Below are 6,000 nucleotides of genomic sequence, written 5' to 3'. Positions count from 1 at the left end.
AACCAAATCAGGGTTCGGGAGTCGATTACGCAAGGGGAAGGTATTAGCACCCCTCACGTCCGTTGTACTCAACGGGAACCATTAGGTTATTTGTGTGCATTAATGTTAGTTTGAAATGTTAGGATTTTCAATTTATTAGGTGGGAAAGAAAGAGTAAAAGAGAGGAAAATGTTTTTGGATTTTTGACGAAGGACTGACCTAAGTTTTTTATTAGTGGGCCTGACAAGATTTACAAATCCTGCTCCTACGTATCTCAACAGAGAAATCAAGGCTTACGTAGTTCTGGGTAGAAAAATGTTTGTTTGTTGGTCGATTTTAGCGAAAGCTACTTTGTGTCAAATCGACGAAAACATTGTTGGACTACCCAAAACAGGTGGAAAAACATTGCTTTGCATTATTTTGAAACAAAGTACCTCTCATTTGAGAAAAATTTTGAGAGTCAATCGCACGGCGGCGAGAAAAAGAAATTGATTGGTTTGATGTGTTTTGAATAATGGCGAGAACTTGGATGAGCGAGATATCCATCTCGAATCCTAGTCTCAGGAGTGCGTGGTATACACCACGTTCCATTTCCATCTTATTTGCAAAAATGTTTAATAAGCATTAAGTGTTTTTTGAGGTTTGATTGAGAAAGGGTTTAAAGAAACCACATTGACAATTTTAAATGATGGCGAGAGCTAAGATAGGCGAGGCATCCGCCTCGAATCTTAATCTCAGGAGTGCATGGTATACACCATGTCCCATTTCCATCTTTATTGAAAAGTGTTTAATAACGGAATTAAGTATTTTTGAGTTTTTGTTATGAAAATGACTTGACATTAGATCAAGCATTTGATGAGCGATTGAGAAAGATTTGAATGAGTGTTTGAGAGAAACAAAATAGATAAATTTGGATGATGGCGAGAGCTAGGATCGGCGAGATATCCATCTCGAATCCTAGTCTCAGGAGTGCGCGGTATACACCACGTTCCATTTCCATCTTTATTGAAAAGTGTTTAGATAGGATTTAATATTTTTTGAGTTTTTATTATGAGAAATGGCTTGACGTTGGATCAAGTATTTGATAAAGGTTTGAAAGAAATGGAATGGAATGGGAGGAAGAAATGAATTGATTTGTTTATTGAGAAAAATACTCGACGTTGGATCGAGTCTTATTTTTTTGATCTTTTGGAAATGGTTGATTTTATTCTTGTGTTAGTAGCTAACTAAACAGTCAAACAAATAAAGAAATGAAAAGCAGTAAAATTATTACAAATCGGGGGAGTGGGGTACATTTTGTCAAATGGGGATTCAAAGTAATGAAATAATCAAATCGGGCCCAAACAACAAACAATGCGATGGATGAGTGTAAGTGCACGCGAACTGTCTCATTGTAAGAAGGCCCAAGAGTAAACCATGTGAAAAAAATAAATAACACAACAAATTATATTTACAAAACACTTAAAAATTAAATCTAAAAAAGGTAAAAACGGGATTTTCACGGGTGGAAATTGAGGGACGCGCAAAACCTAAATAATGTGCTCAGAGCCGGTTTACACATGTTGACAACAATCGAAATGTCATATGTGATTAATCAGAACGCGGCGAAATACCATCAATGTATCGATAAAGGTAATCGTGGATAAACAACATGGGAATTGTTGAACCCATGAATTAAAATCGATGTTTAACAAATAAAAATAAAATAACGACGAGAGAATAAAAACTAAAGTTGAAAAGTGAGAATAAAATAAAACAAAATGATTAATAATAAAATAGATCTTAAATCTATCAAAGATTAAAAATTGAATAAAGTGAAAAAAACTAAAACCAAAGTGAAACACAAGGGTATTGAACCCGGGACCAAAGGCTTGCCAAAGCATCCCTTTACCAACTCTGCCAGACAAGCATCCTTGTTGTATGATCTCAAGCACTAATACATAAGATAAACATGAACCAAACTCTTAAATAAAGCACAAAGTTAAAAACAGGAACATGTTCTTATAAACATTTTCATCTTCATCCATCCAGCGATATCTTTCTTTCCATTTTGACCATACAATAAAACATTAAAAAAATCAAAAGCAAGATAACTCCACAAACACATGTAGGTGATGGTAAAGCTAAACCAAGTGGAAACTTGAAGGAAACCAAACTGGCATGCAAATAACTCCCTCAGAATGATGCAAAGCGAGACCGAAGCATGGATTAGAAACAAAACTTGTAAATGAAACTAATCAGTTGCAGCGAAGTCGACCGACGGATGTAAAGAGAGATTTTGGATTCCCCTTTAGAACGTTAGATGTTTCGGCTGCTCAACTTCAACTCGTGTGAATCCTCCGGCGGTGTTCCGATGAATCCTTCGTGTTTTCTCTGAGGAAAGGTAGAGATTCTAGCTTATCTCCTTCGTCTCTTTCTTTGACTTTGTTAGGGCTTTGATGTTCTCGCCTCCTCATCGTCAAAGATTCTTAGGGTTTTTAATTTTTGTTATTTTGCATAATTTTCTCTCCTTTTCGTGAACAGTGGACGCGCCTCCTTCAAAATTAGGGTTTGTGTGCTCTTATATGCGTGAACAACAGGGACCACAGGAGTGAATTCGTAGTCTCATAGTACGGAGTTTCCTGAGGAATTTTTGTCTTCTTTCAATAGGTGGTCCCTCCTTCAATCCTTTCCATCTCCAAGAATTTTTACTGTTGGTAAGAAGCTTATTTACTATAGTGTATTTCACTTGAATAGAATATACATTTTCCCTGGGATTATCAAAATGTAACTGTGTTGTTTGATGCTTGCAGGAGGACATGTCGGGTTTATGAGCACAAGGGTGGGAAGCACATGCTAGCAACTTGAGTTCCATGGCCAACGTCCGATGAGAAGAGAAACGCAAGTTTGTCCTTGTGGAGAATAATGATTGCGTCATGATTGTTCAAAAAGAGTTCGTAAATAGCACTCCCATCTATTTGGACCAATCTCTTTCTGAAATGTGAGTTTTCTCAACGAAATTGCACTGCTTTGGGCATATGCCGCTAATCTTTTAAACTCCAGTGCACTAGGCGATAATCCAGTCCAGGCCTCAGATGCTTTATCATAAGTTGCAGCCGAGAACATCATCGGCTCTATATTTTGCCCATTCTCTATGTGACCTTTCTTTCGTAACAAACAATTATCATTTACCTCTTTGACATTACCTTAGCTCAAGTCGTTGTTTATGTCAACAACCAGGGAGAAAAAGTCCAATCAGTGTGAGAGCAAACTGCAGGAATCTTAAAAATCTAGTAATCCGTGAGCAGGGAGCATCAAATGGCAAAGGGTTGAGAAAGCGATATGCAGTCGATAGCTCAAAGGCCTCCTCTACCAAACAAGCAGAAAATAGATGCGAAGCAGCCCAACGTTGTAAGTCCTTGTTTGGTTCTTCATGAGACAACTCTCCAGCTGCTTTCAAGCTATTTTTATGTAGCAACTGACCAGGATAAACAATTCTTATCTCCTTGAACTAAATATGGTTATCTTGCATTTCCAGGTCCATTGCTCAAGTATGGTAAGCTAGGAGCCTCAATTCGTGTCTGAAGGAATCTTGATATAACCAAAAGCTTCTAACGAGATGGAGCTGGTGAATGGCAGTAATCCTGTCACCTAATTTCTCTTTCCTAACCTTGAAGGTTGATTGAGTCGTAGCTTGACTAAGACCATGTCTCTAACTCTGAACTCCGCCAACTTCATTTAGCATCAACATACTTCTTCATAACTTGCTGAGCACGATGGAGATTGTACAGAAGTTTGACATTTTGTTTCGATAATGACTTATGCGATTTTGTACAGTTTCATGATTTTGATTCTAATGGAGCTTGTTGCAGGGTCCTGCTTGGAAATTAAATGATGATTTGGCATGGCTTTCACATGGCTTTGGTGCGATTCGTTATGGATTTGTTGCACTTCCTACATGGCTCATTTGGAGACAAACCCTGCTGGATTGATGCTGCCATAAGACCGAATTGCAGATTGGTTCAGGTTGGAGAGGCGGATACCTTGGCATCAGAGATTATTCAGCTATTATCCTATGGGTGATGGATGGAGAATCCATTCCAAGTGTTTCCATAAGGAAGTTCCTTTCACTTTCTGAAAATTGTGGACTTGGAATTGCTGAATTTACTTGGATATGACCTGATTATTTTGCTGTTTCTTACTGGAGTAGCGAATATGAAACAAGAAAGATTCATTGCCACGCTCCCCTTACTTTTTCTCTTTGAACGTCCTTTTACAATTTGTGTCTTGTGTTACTTTGCTGACTTGAGATAAACCACTTTTTTGCAGGAGAATGTTATACGACGTGTCGATCATCATTAGCGGTATCTTTTCAATATACAATTTTGCATTACCAGTCTCTTGATTTTAATTTGGCAGGCAGAAGCTTCATATGGCCACTTCTCTATGCCTTCAATAGAAGAACTCTTCTATTTCAAAGCAGCCGACACGAATTGAATGAACCTTATCCTGTAACCATTGCATGCAAAGAGCACCCAATTTGTCGTCAAAAAATCCAACCCCCAATTGACTTGCCAACAAGGGTATATACTCTATAATTGCAAGCCGAACCCTCCAATGTCTATCCTCTGCAAGCTCAATAATGGCGGGTATTAATGATTGAGATAACAGATTGATTCCAATCACCCGATTCACTTGATCAAGCTTGCTGATGATGTTTAGGCGAACATCAAGAAATTCATCCTTCAGAAGGGATAGGAAAATAGGAAGAAGTTGCTCAATTGTTGCTTCTTCCTAACACTGGAGCCATTCCCATTATTACTGAAGCCAGAGCTGAGCGGACATGTTGTGAAGAATCCGATGACAATTCCTTGACACAAAGAAGAATATGCTGAATTGCAAGATCGGGACTTAAAATCCGGCAAAACTTGGTCACTTTCCCAACAGCTTCTATGCGTACTGTAAGACCCCATCCCTAAGATCCCTCAAGGCATCATATCATACCATTCATTGCCTCAAGGATCATTGTGCACCTTTGCTTGCCTCCTAGTGGATGGGTTGTCTTGTGAGTGTGGTTCTTGATCACCAAGCATGTTTTGCATTTGTATATCATTGCTTTTCATTTGTTTACTGACCAAAAGTATAAAGATATTGTCATCTAACCTTGTTTCTTGCAGATGAAGCAAACTAGGTCAAAACAGTCAAATCATTCATTGAGCAATGGATGGTGGCCATTCTTGAAGAATTTGGGCACCATGATCATTCATCAAGAGTTCATATGAGTTGTGATATCATTCGGAGTCAAGATCTCAAGAGAAAGAGGCTTGGAATTCATCAGAACATGGCTCGGTCAACCAAAACCCTAGCAAAGTCAACTGGGGTCAACTGTGCATTTAATTAGGGATTTGAAGGAGTGAGATGGTTGGAAAGGTCTCATTCATGTCCATATAAGCTTCAATTAACATTTCAAACACCATCATTGAAGAATTGGAGGTCAGACAAAAAGTTTCCCAAAATAGTAATGACCTGTAATTCTCACCTGCCCAAAATGGAAAGTCATTCTCCTCAAAATTACATCATGAACCAAGCTTCAAATCAAAATTTGTCCAACATGAAAGTTGAAGATCTTGCTCTTGCCTTTCCAAAAAGTCCAAGAACACTCATTTCTCATGTGTGGTTGGCAAGTTATGATCAAATCATTTTCAAGAATTTTGGGATTTCAAAGTGGCATAACTTTCAAACCATTTGGCCAATTTGGGTGATTCTTTTTTGAGAAAACCACATTTGATGTGTACTATCCAAATCCATCATTACATTTCATCAAAAACTTTCACATAAAAAGGTCATTTTTCAAGTGAACCATTTAAAATTTGGTGGGAAAAATGGTGATTTTCAAAAGTACATGCATTTTTCATGCCAAATCAATTCTAATGGTTTCTAAACATGATTTGTGATGTGCTGCAAAAGAAAAATCACTGTTCCATTGGTTCCAAGTTCAAAAGGGCAATTTGGCCAAATGACATAATGAGCTTCATTCACTAA

This window comes from Lathyrus oleraceus, chromosome 4, assembly GCF_024323335.1.
Source record: "Lathyrus oleraceus cultivar Zhongwan6 chromosome 4, CAAS_Psat_ZW6_1.0, whole genome shotgun sequence".
NCBI lineage: Eukaryota > Viridiplantae > Streptophyta > Magnoliopsida > Fabales > Fabaceae > Lathyrus > Lathyrus oleraceus.
The sequence above is the reverse complement of the archived record's forward strand: the minus strand, read 5'-3'. Positions refer to the sequence as shown.